The 12,611-nt window shown below is 48.1% G+C and overlaps 1 protein-coding gene and 1 long non-coding RNA gene across 3 annotated transcripts in view; one reads left to right on the top strand and one right to left on the bottom strand.

The window, feature by feature from the left end:
• The window catches only part of LOC141145222 (uncharacterized), a 77,050-nt gene that overhangs the window by 40,066 nt on the left and 24,373 nt on the right, over positions 1 to 12,611 (top strand). The window lies entirely within an intron of this gene.
• The window catches only part of LOC141145221 (NXPE family member 4-like), a 114,294-nt gene that overhangs the window by 77,455 nt on the left and 24,228 nt on the right, over positions 1 to 12,611 (bottom strand). The gene's annotated exons all lie outside the window — the stretch shown is intronic.

Genomic DNA, 12,611 nt, shown 5'->3' with positions numbered 1-12,611 from the left:
AGCAATCAAAAGATTATTGCCATTGAGGGCTAATTCCGCGTACACACGATCGGAATTTTCATTGGAAAAACCTTGGATGGTTTTTCCGACGGAATTCCGCTCAAGCTTGGCTTGCATACACACGGTCACACAAAAGTTCTCTGAACTTTCGACCGTCAAGAACGTGGTGACGTACAACATGTATGACGGCACTAGAATAGGAAAATTCCATACGAAGCACCACCCTTTGGGCTCCTTCTGCTAATCTTGTGTTTATCTGGTTTTACCAGACCGAGCGCTTCCGGCTCGTACTTGATTCTGAGCATGCGTGTTTTTTTTGCGTGTCGGAATTGCATACAGACGAACAGAATTTCCAATAGGAACTTTTTCCGACAGAAAAATAGAGAACCTGCTCTCAATCTTTCCGCCAGCAAAAGTCCGATGGAGCATACACATGGTCAGAATTTCCGACCAAAAGCTCACAACGGAATTTCCGATCGTGTGTACACTGCATAAGCCTCATTTATTTCAGTGCAGCCTTATATAAAATAAGCTGGCTACAGAATGTGGAGGAGGGTAGTAATCCTGCATTTGCCAGGGTTAACAGCAAAGGAGCTTTCCCTGCCTATATGCAGGCTCTGCCCATGTAAAGTGTTCACTGCACAAGTAGAGAGTGGTGTGTGTGAGCTGTCTGCCACGTTAACAATAGGGATTAAACCATGTGACGGAGCTGCCTGTGTGCTAAACCGGGGAAGCTTCCTGAGTGTCATCCTAATAACCCACTTAGACCTGTATAGCTGTCACGGCCAAACAGTGAGAGAGACATTCTCAGCCGATTGGGAGGAATAACCCCCAGGAGACCAGCTGAGTCCAGTTATGGGATATAAGAAATAAGTAATGCAAAACATGATATTCATATTATCTGACTAAACCTTCCCAAAACTGGGGGTAATTTGGAGGGGAACAGAGGGAGGGGGGTCGAAAAAGTGGGGAGAAATAGACTGCCCTCAGATGAGGAAAGAAAGAAGGGGGTGGGCAGAAAGGTAGTGAGCGGAGGAGGAAAAAAGAGGAGGGGGGAGAAGAAGAGAAAAGAAAAAGGAGGAACGGCGGTGGAGCCCCCCGACCAGGAAGCAACCCGAGCCCAGGAATCATTCAGTCTGTGCCACCTCTTGGAGGTACGCTTCAGAATAAATGTAATGTTGCCATGGTCGCCAAGTCTCCCGAAAGGCCTCCTCCCTGCCTTACAAGGTGGCAGTGAGATCTTCCATGTTTCGTAGTTCATTCACCTTGGCAAACCACTGGGATTTCGTTGGTGGGGTCTCCGATCTCCAACACAAGGGTATGCATGCCTTGGCAGCATTCAGTAACTGAATAGTGAGGGAGGCTTTGTATTTCTTGATTGGTCGTCTAGAGAGGTGCAGAAAACAGGCCCCGGGATCCCCCTCCAGAGTAACATCGGTCAAGTGCCTAATTGTGCAGCCAATAGGGTTTGATTTTAGGGCAGTCCCAAAAGATGTGGAGCATTGTTCCCTCTCCCACTCCACATCGCCAGCAGAGACTGGGAACTTGCAGAAAAAATGGAGTAGAGTGGAAGGTACTCTGTACCAACGAGTCACAATTTTATAACATGTCTCTTAAACTCTGGTGGCCAAGGATGACTTCTGGGCAAAATGTAAAATCTTCTCCCTCTGCGATTCATCAAAACAAACTCCCAATTCCTCTTCCCACATAGAAAGGAAGGGGGGATTAAACCCTTCTGCTGGTGAAATCAGGGAGGAGTAAATTAGGGACAGACAGTGGCAGATTGGTTTTCTGCGGCAGCATATTTGTTCCAGCTCTGTGAGCGGACGCGATATGCCCGGAGTCCATGCACATCGGCGTAAAAAGTTACGTAGTTGGAGACCGCTCAAAAAATCCAATGGAGGGTCTGAGGCCACCATCCCGGCAGCTGCTGTAAGTTGGCCATTCGGCCTGAGAAAGTCGTGAAGGTGGGGCCAATTCCCCCCACTGTCAAGCACCTAAAAACTGGACCCCGACAACCGGGCAAGAAGTCCGGGTTACCCAGAATTGGCACCATAGGGGAGGGTATCGGAAGGTATCTCTGGCTACCTGAATTGTGCTTCCTAACGTGGGGTGGTCGACGATGGCCTTCAGTAAAGGAGTGGCGATCCATGGCCAGCTCTTGGCCGGGCCTTCGGAATCCTCCAGCTCCATTGCCACCCACTGTTTTGCCCCTGCATGGCAGTGCCAATCGACCACTCTAGTAAGATGTGCTGCCCTATAGTAGGCTTTCATGTCAGGGAGGCCAACCCCACCCCTGTGCTTTGTCATATGGAGGAATTGCAATTTAATGCGCGGCTGTCAATGCGACCAGACAAAGTCGCAAAACATCGAGTCAATTAGTTTAAAGAATGGAGGAGGGAGGCGAATGGGAAGTGCTTGTAACAGGTAGAGCACCCTAGGCAATGCGGTCATCTTGATGGCGTTACATCGTCCAAACCATGTTAAAGGATTTGGTTAGATTAATTTGGAACAAGGAGAGAGCCCCATACTCCTGTAAGGAGTGAAGTAAGATAGGGAGCGAAGCAAGTGGATCCGCTAACAAAAAGATGAGGTTGTCTGCAAAAGCGGCAACTTTATGGGCCCCAGAAGATTTGTGGTAACCGATAATGCCCGAATTTGCCCTTATCCTGCATAGGAAGGGTTCTAGTGTGAGTATTAAGATTAGCGGGGACAGGGGACAACCCTGTCGAGTACCATTACGAATGTTAAAATAGCTCGACCTTGTCTCGTTGACCTTTACCGCGGCCGTGGGATGAGAGTAAAGGGACAATATCCAACTGAGCATCGACGAGTGAAGACCAATGTGCTATAAAGGACCAGTCTACACGGTCGAAAGCCTTCTCCGCGTCTGTTGACAGCAGGAGAAGGGGTCGCAGTGAGGTCCTGGCTGCATGGATAAGGTTTACCACCCTGATGGTGTTGTCACGGGATACTCGCTGTGGTACGAAGCCCGCTTGGTCTTTATGAATTAGGCTTGGTATATGTAGGAGTAACCTATTGGCCAGTATCTTGGCAAACAATTTTAGATCAGCGTTCAGGAGAGCCATCGGCCGATAGCTCCCGCATCGCAGTGGATCCTTCCCCTTCTTTGGGATAAGGGATATGTAGGCTCTAAGGGTGTCTATGGGAAAGGAATTGCCTTCTGTGATCGAGTTAAGAGCAGATACCAAGGGCTTGGAAAGCGTCTCAAAAAAGGTCTTGTAGTATGCTGGTGTGAGACCGTCAGGGCCTGGGGCTTTCCTTGGCTTCGAGTTTGCCAGTGCTACACCCAATTCCGCTAAGGTAATGGGCTCCTCCAGTTTTTCCTGGACGGTGGTCGGAAGTGAGGGCATGCCTGAGGTGGCTAGATATGAACGCGGGGTAAATCCCCCGGCTGAATTAGGGTCCTCAGATGGTGGCCTGTCTAGGTTATAGAGACCTTCATAGAATGACCGGAACTCCGCCGCCATATCTGAAGATGTGGTCATGATGATGCCAAAATGTGGGAAATATAGGTTTTGGTATGGGGGCCTCACAGTGCTCTGGCTAGGAGCGAGACAGGTTTATTTGAGAACTTGTACATCGTACGGCATGCCCATGCCAGTTTTTGTTTCGTTTTATGAAATAGAAGTGAGCGAAGGTCTTCGCGAGCTTTGAGGAGTTCCTGGTGGGTGGAGCGGGCAAGACTAGCCTTACGGGAGCACTCTAGGGACCAGATCTGAGTAAAGCATTTGTCTATGCGGTGTGTTCTCTCCCGTTTAAGACGGGCTCCTATGCTAATTATAATGCCCCTTACAACCGCCTTATGGGCCTCCCACACCACTAAGGGATTGGGGACCAAGGCTTCGTTGACGGAAAAATATTCCTGCAACTTGGCCTGCAGCATAGCCTCATTTAGTCTCCACGAGGGTGGGGTTTGGGTCACCGGCCCCAGCTGAAGTGTCAGGTGTATCGGTGCATGGTCTGAAAAAGAAATTACATCTATGGAGGTAGCCACCACCCTAGCTAGGTCCTTATGAGATAACAGCAAATAGTCCTGTCTTGAATAGGAGTGATGGACTTGGGAGAAATACAAATAATCCCTATCCTGAGGGTGTAACAATTATTGGGCGCAGGGCATGAAGGTCTGCTTTCATCCGCTTAAGGCGCGCATAGGAAAGATGAGATGCGCCGCGAGAGGCGTCTAGAGAAGGATCCATCGTAAAGTTAAGGTCCCCCCCCAAAAATGAGCATCCCTTCCGAGAACTCCAGTAGCTGAGGTAGCAGCTTCTGCAAGAATTGTGGATGATCCACATTGGGAAAATACACATTGGCGAAGGTGACCTGTATGTCAAACACCCTCCCTTTTAGAAGGAGAAAGCGGCCCTGTGAGTCCACCCGCTGCGCCTCAAACATCCACGGTACCGATTTTGCTACAAGGAAGCTGACCCCCTTGGACTTTGAGATGGGCGATATGCTGTGGTATGTCGTCGGGAATGCCCTGTTAGTCAATTTAGGAATACGATCACCATGGAGGTGCGTTTCCTGTAAAAAGGCAATTTGAGTTTTGTCTTTGCGTAGATCAGCTAATATCTGGGAGTGGATAGGAAGAAAGAGCGGAAAAGGTGGTAGGAGGGGAGGGAGAGGAAGAGGGCTAAAGGGAAGACTAATCTTTTAATACAATTACTCTATGGACCCCCGATCCAATCGGGAGACCGCCCTAAGTGGGGGTGGTCAGAGCAGTGAGGGTCGCTTTTTATCAAGCAGTTAAATAACCAAAAGTTGGACAAAAAAGTCATTGTGTTAGGAGATGCACTAGGTGAGGACTATGAGAACCATAAAAAATATAACATTAGAACCAACTTCATATCATATAAACTCTAACGAACAACTAGCGTTCATACAGCATATGAAGATATCTGCCTCCTGCAGCCGCACAGCATTGCTGCACCAGGGGGGAGGCCCCGTGGCGAAAGGGTCCCGCACATGCCATAGGTACCAATAGGTAGAGCCTGCATAGAACCCCCGCGCCCCACCCCCCAATGCATCAAGACCGAGGCACCATCCTTCTTGGAAAGCAAACACTCTCAGCAAGTGGAAGGAAAAAAAAATAAGGTTAAGGGAGCCGCAAAAAAAAAAAAAAAAAAAGATTAATAACATAAATAACATATAGAATGAGGCAACCTGAAATGTGTCTCTACCGGTTAGGCCCCACCATACCCAGACATAGGTAGGTCAGCACAAAACCCCTACTGGGAGAAGGAGGGGACGGCCGGGAGGGAGGAGGCCCGGCGAACACCCCGATGGGCCCCGATATCAGGACCCTCTGAAATGTAATTAGGCATGGTCCCTATATTAGCAGCCAAAGGATGACAAGTATGCCCCAGAATTTGGGGTATGAGGCCAGTTCACCGGATCCTATCCCAAGCAGCCAGACACCCCATCACCCACCACGGAAAGAGGCCAGCCCGGAGAGATGGGAGGCAGAAATACATGGGCCAACCCTTGTTGCGGCCTGCCAACATAGTATGCATAATTTCCCCCCCTCCCCGCCAAATAGACCCCAAAAAGTAAAAATCACTCAGGGTGAAAAAGTCTTCTTCTGCTGGAGGCATATCTGGCCAGTCAGTTGAGGAGAGGAGGAAGAAACAAGAAATCACAAGAACACATCTCCTGAGTTAGCCAAAATCTTGGTAGTTGACGGGGTTGTTCCTGAAGAGGTCACAAAAAAGTGAGGAAAACTGCAGAAAGGGGATACTGCATAGTCTTACCAGTCCATACAGTATGGAGTGTGGTCAGTTCTCAGGGGATGTTGGATGTAGTCGAAAGGCTTCTCAATTCGGTGGACGGAACGAGGTCGGGCCCTTTTCCCAAGCCAGGTGTAAGATTTCTTCCTTAAATTGTGAAAAAGTGCACCCTGCACAAAACATCCCGTGGGAGATCTAGGTCGGCCGATGCCCGCGGAGTGGGAGGATGGGCCCTGGGACCTGGTATGCGGTGAACCCTATCCAGTTGCAATGGTATGTGGTGAACCCTATCCAGTTGCAAGTCCGCGGTAGGTGGCTTACCTAGAACCTGGTTCAGGATAGCAACAACGGTGGAGCGGAGATCTGGACCCAGATGGCAGCGAAAAGCCTTATGTTCTGTCTCCAGGGATGTAATGCGGGCATCAGTGGTTGCATTTGAGGACTCTATAACAGTTACCCTCTCCTCCACTGTGTCTACTTACTGCTTCAAATCATGCAGTTCTCTTGTGAGAGCGTTCACGATTGAGGCTGCCATGGCATTTAAGTCCTGTTTAGTAGGTAGGCCTGAGACAATGTCCCTTAGGGATTCCTCCATGAGGCCGCTCATTCCCCCTGTACTCTCAGAGGTCAATGGAGTGTCCACAAATGGGTTGGCAGGGGACTGTATGGAAGAGTGTGCCCTGTGAGGGAGAGGGGGAAAATCCTCCTCCACTGCAGCGGCATCCACCTGCATGCCCTTCTTACTTGATGCTGCGGCGGTACCCGCCGGAGGAACTCATGGCGGTGCCATCTTGCTCCGGGCGGCCGGCAAGGAGACTTGGTGCTGCCGCAGAAAATAATGCGAGATTTCGGGTCCCCTCCGTTCCTCCACCCCCTCCGGCGGGTGTTTGTGGTCCCCTGGCATGTGAAGCTGGCTCATCTGAAAGTCTCTACGGGTGATTCTCAGCCCGTTCTCGTGCAGAGCTCCCGGCAGTGCTAAGCCACGCCCATGTACGCGAAACTTTGTCAAATTTCAGTGGACAACCTCTATTCGCGTACGTATCTTTATATAAAGGAAGGCTGTCTTTGATCAATCGCTTCCATTGTACCAAGGAAGGGGAAGTGGGCTTTTTCCATTGCATCTTCCTGGCATAAAAGAGTAACAACCCAATCATTGTGCATTTTGCTATTGTTGGGACAAGAGTTTCTATCAAGCCCAGTAAGCAAACCTCCATCACCTGCGGTAGAGTGGTCGAGGCAACTCTGTCAAGTTGAGTACCTCACTGCAATATTGTTGTACTTTAGGGCAATGCCAAAAAATGTGGGAAAAGTCTCCTGGTGAGGTGCCACATCTCCAGCACTCCGAAGAGTGTTCAGTGTTCATCACATGAAGTCTGTGTGGAGTGAAGTAAGCTCTATGTACAATTTTAAACTGCACCAATCTGTCACGTCACTAACGATCGAAAAGGGAAGTCCCAGACATCATCCCAGTCATCATTGTCCAATGTGGGAATATCTCTTTGCCAACGAGACCAAAGTTTATCAAGAGGTGGCAAAGACACAAAGATCAAATGCGCATACAAGTGTGAGGTGGGCTTTTCAGCACAACTAGATCTGAGCGTCTTCTCCAACTCCGACTGGACCAGATTGCAGGAAGAGTGTGGAAATTGTGCCAAAAATGCATGTGACAGTTGGAAGTAACTAAACTGGTAATGCTTCAGTAAATTGTACATAGAGGAAAAGGTGGGAGAAGGGAAGTAGGGAGGCCTGTGATACTATGTGGGATATGAGTTTTATACCATGTTTGGTCCATGCGTATGGGTCCAAAAGTTTGTAAATGTGAGGTAGACTGGGATTTAACCATAATGGGGCATTAGGGGAAATCTCCGACTGTTTACATTTTTCCATATGCAGGCCTATTCGCCAAGCCCGCAGGGTAGTAAGCATAGAGGGGGTCAGAGGGTATGGGGCACGGGGGCCCCTGTAAATTAGAAATTGAAGGGCTTCCAAGGAGCCCACTACTGTGGCCTCTAGCACTGTAGCTGTGTTAGTTCTGTCGGGGTGTAACCACCAGACCACAGTCACCAGTTGTGCGGCCAGGAAGTATTTATGACAATCTGGAAATGCCATGCCGCCTTGCGTCGTTGGCCTCATCAAGGTCAACAACCAGTATCTGGGTGGGGTAGGGCCCCATAAAAAGGAGGAAAATAGTTGGTTAAGCTTTTTAAAAAAGGATTTAGGGATCCACTGTGGAGAATGGCGAAACAGGTAAGTGAATTTGGGGATAATTTTCATTTTAAGGAGGTTGACTCTTCCCCAAATGGATAGAGGCAATTTGCTCCATGACTTAATTTTTGTTTTCGTATCAAGAAGTACTGGGTTTAGATTCAATATAATGAAGTCTGAAGCTTGAGTAGAGACATGGACACCTAAGTATTTAAAGGTATTAACCCATTGTAGTGGATTATCTGGGGGGGTGTAGCTCTGGCAGCCTGATCAATTGGGAATAGAATGGACTTGGACCAATTAACCTTAAGTCCAGTCACTGCAGAAAAAGCATTTAGGACCGTCAACGCCCCTTGTAGTGACGGGCCAGCATCACTGAGAAATAGAATCATATCATCTGAGTACAGGGCTACCCTCTCCTCCAGCAAGCCAATACGAAGACCCTTGATGTGTGGCGAAGTACGCAAGGCTTCTGCCACCGGTTCAATGGCCAGAGCAAACAAAGCCGGAGAGAGAGGGCAGCCCTGTCTAGATCCCCTGGAGATTCGAAATGGGACAGATAGTCCACCTCCCAGGTGTACCGCGGATGTGGGGCATTTATATATTACCTGGAGCCATTTGATAAACAGTAATGGGAATCCCATTCTACGCAGTGTCTCCTATAGGAATAGCCATTCAACTGTATTGAACGCCTTTTCTATGTCTAGTGAGGCTATTGTTTTTGTCCCGGTGTTGTGTTGCTGGGTATGTATGTTGGTGAACAGTCTCCTAAGGTTAACATCCGTGGACCTACGGGGCATGAAGCCCGTTCTGGTCTGGATCACCGAAGGCAACAGGGGATATAGTCGGAGGGCCAAAAGTTTAGTTAATATTTTGAGATCATTATTCAATAACGCAATTGGTCTATAAGAGGCACATGATGCGAGGTCCTTAGGAGATTTATGTATTAGAGTGAGATATGCATGATGCATTGAAGCAGGTAAACCACCATCAGTTAAGCAGGCAGTGTATAATTGGGCCAATATAGGCGCTAATAGGTCACCATTAGGAATGAGCTTCGAGTTCGATTCGAACTCATGTCGACTTGAACATCGGCTGTTCCCCCGTTCGCCGAACAGCGAACAATTTGGGGTGTTCGCAGCAAATTCGAAAGCCGTGGAACACCCTTTAAAAGTCTATGGGAGAAATCAAAAGTGCAAATTTTAAAGGCTTATATGCATGGTATTGTCATAAATAGTGTTTGGGCACCTGGGTCCTGCCCCGGGGACAAGGATCAATGCAAAAAAAAGTTTTAAAAAACGGCCGTTTTTTCGGGAGCAGTGATTTTAATAATGCTTAAAGTGAAACAATAAAAGTGTAATATCGCCCATCATGGATGCAGAGCGGGCCGAGGAGAAGAAGGAAAGAAGACGCCGACGCCGCGGAGGAAGATGCCGGGCGAGAACACCGGAGGAAGAACCAGAAGAAGATGTAGGAAGAAACCGAAGGAAGATAGAAGATAGAAGAAAGAGGAAGCATTTAAATAAAGGATTTGTCAAAAACTGTCTCTTGTCATTTTTAACATTTTTGACAGTTTTTTGTGAAATGGTAGGGGTACTTTTGTACCCCCTTACCATTTCACACAGGGGGAGGGCTGGGATCTGGGGGTCCCCTTGTTAAAGGGGGCTTCCAGATTCCGATTAGCCCCCCGCCCACAGACCCCCACAACCACCGGTCAATGGTTGTGGGGATGAGGCCCTTGTCCCCATCAACATGGGGACAAGGTGTTTTGGGGGGCTACCCCAAAGCACCCTCCCAATGTTGAGGGCATGTGGCCTGGTACGGTTCAGGAGGGGGGGCGCTCTCTTGTCCCCCCTCTTTTCCTGCGGCCTGCCAGGTTGCGTGCTCGGATAAGGGTCTGGTATGGATTTTTGGGGGGACCCCCACGCCATTTTTTTTTAAAATTTTGGCGCGGGTTCCCCTTAAAATCCATACCAGACCTGGAGGGTCTGGTATAGATTTTGAGGGGGACCCCACGCCATTTTTATTTTTAATTTTGGTTCGGGGTTCACCTTAATATCCATACCAGACCTGGAGGGCCTGGTATGGAATTTAGGGGGACCCCCACGTCATTTTTTTTTTAAATTTGGTTCGGGGTTCCCCTGTAGGGAATTCTCAAGCCGTTTTTATCAATTAACTTTTATGTGTATTGTCAGACCGGCAATTTATTAATAGCCGTAAGTAGTTTTAAATGACTTTTTTTCCTTTAAAATGTCATTTTGCTGTCAGACTGTTCTAAACACGGGACACATGCGCCCCTTTACAGGCATACTATAGACACCCCCCAGGTATGAAATTTAAGGAATATTACACTTTTATTGTTTCACTTTAAGCATTATTAAAATCACTGCTCCCGACAAAAACGGACGTTTTTAAAACTTTTTTTTGCATTGATCCATGTCCCCTGGGACAGGACCCAGGTCCCCAAACACTTTTTATGACAATAACTTGTATATAAGCCTTTAAAATTAGCACTTTTGATTATTCATGTTCGTCGTGTTCGAACAAATTTTTTGCCTGTTCGCATGTTCTGGTGCGAACCGAACAGGGGGGTGTTCGGCTCACCCCTAGTTACCATGTACTTTATAAAAATCTATCGGTAGACCGTCTGGCCCCGGCGCCTTCCCAAAGGGAAAGGATCGGATAGCGTTCAAGACCTCCAAGGCCGTGAATGGTTGGACTAGTGACTCTCGCTCAGAATCCAAGAGCCAGCCAAGCACCAATGGATCCAAGAGATCTTGTAATGTCTCAGGCTGGAAATCAGAAGGGAGAGCGGAGGTGTAGAGTGTTGCATAGAAGGTATTAAACGTTTGCAGTATTCCCGAAGGGGAGGTCACCGTCTCCCCACTGGGAGTTCGCAAAGTAGAGACAACTGTGAGTGCTTGGTCGTGTTGTGTCAGCATGGCTAAAAAATGGCCATTCTTGTCTCCCTGCTCAAAAAAACGCTGCCTTCCTTTATATGTGTCTAGCCGTGTGACCTCTGTCAGGTGTAAGTTTAGTGTTCTCTGAGCTGCCCTTAGCAAATCAAAGTGAGCAGGCATGGGGTCTGCACTATATGTAGAGGTATGATCCATCACTGACTGCTGAAACAGTTGAGTCTCCTGCAGCTGTTGCTTCTTGATGCTGGCTATAGAAGAAATGTACTGCCTTCTAGCATAAGCCTTTAACGCATCCCAAATCACACCCGGAGAGGAGGACCTAGTATTCAATTCCCAAAACTCTACCAACCTGGGCGGCAATGTATCCACCAGATCCGGGTGAGAGACCCACTGTGCCCCCAACCTCCAAAGAGCGGCGCTGCGATATGCAGGAGAACGAAGCACCACCGCCAATGGGCTATGATCTGACAGCCCACTCAGCAAATAGGACGCCTCCAGAACATCTGCCAACAGCGCAGGATTGGAGAAAGCCAAGTCTATTCACGATGCAGTCTTGTGAGAGGCTGAAAAGCACGAATAGGCTCTGGTAGTAGGGCGTTTCCACCTCCAGATCTCCTTCAGACCCACTGTCTGGGCCCAGACAGATAGATCGACGCAGTGATTCTTAGGTGGGATAGGCCTGTGACAGACTCACCCGAGACAGAGGCTATTGGAGGGGACTGAACGCTAGCCTCTTGCCAACAGATTATGGGCCCTGGCATTTGGGGGAATGGTGCTCTCTGTGAGCTGTATGCCTGGGGACCCTGGGGTTGGTGTTACTTTGGATTCAGCTCCATGTCCCCCCAAAACACACAGACTCTGGGGACCCTGTATTTGCCATAGTAGCAATAGTGACCGAGTCATACTGTTGGGACTCATACTGTGAGAAGATGCTAATGTCATCAACTCCACTCACCTGTCTGATGTCAGCTATAATGTGTTTAATGTAAATGAGTTTAGTCTAGGTTCTAAGGGTATTCAACTCATTGTTGTTTGTTCTAATTAACCCTGTGTTGATGTTTATGGTAATGTTTGTTAATTGAATGAGCTGATCACATTAGCCACCAGCACTGGCTAGGAGACGAACAGTCTAGGCTGAGGAGGGGGGAGATTGTTGTTTGTATTGTTAATTGTAATTAGCTCCTGCTATTGTGTTTATACTACTGTGTGAAGCTCGGTGCCCACAAGTCTGTCCTACAGGTCATGTCTCTGAGTCATCTGGTCTGGGCAAATTTTGTAGTAAATTAGCTCATGTTAATTAGGTTAGCTTTGAGTCATCCTGCTGTATAAATTTGTGTGAGATCTCAAATAAAGAGTTAGTCCTGATGTACTCCAAGACTGGTGTTGTCTAGTTCTTTGGGGTTCCTATAGCCAGATCCATTGGACTCGTGTTCCAGAACTTAGGAAGCGGTATACTGACGGAAGCACTCAAGCGGAGTGTGGGACGTTCCGTGACAAGGCTATGATGGCATTAAAATCTCCCATTACTAGTGTTTTCCCCAGGCAGAAAGGTGCAGCCTTCTCTAAGACAGTATAAAGTATGGCAGGCGAAAAAGGTGGGGATATATATAGGTTAATTACAATATACCTTTGAGACCAGTGTGTAAACACCAGTATAGCATATTTGCCCTGAGGGTTTGTACAAACCTCTTCAACCATACTTTGAAAATTCTTATGTATTAAGATCGAGACTCCCCTGGCA

This window comes from Aquarana catesbeiana, linkage group LG05, assembly GCF_042186555.1.
Source record: "Aquarana catesbeiana isolate 2022-GZ linkage group LG05, ASM4218655v1, whole genome shotgun sequence".
Taxonomy (NCBI): domain Eukaryota; kingdom Metazoa; phylum Chordata; class Amphibia; order Anura; family Ranidae; genus Aquarana; species Aquarana catesbeiana.
Note: the sequence above shows the minus strand (reverse complement) of the source record. Positions and strands in the feature narration are given on the sequence as shown.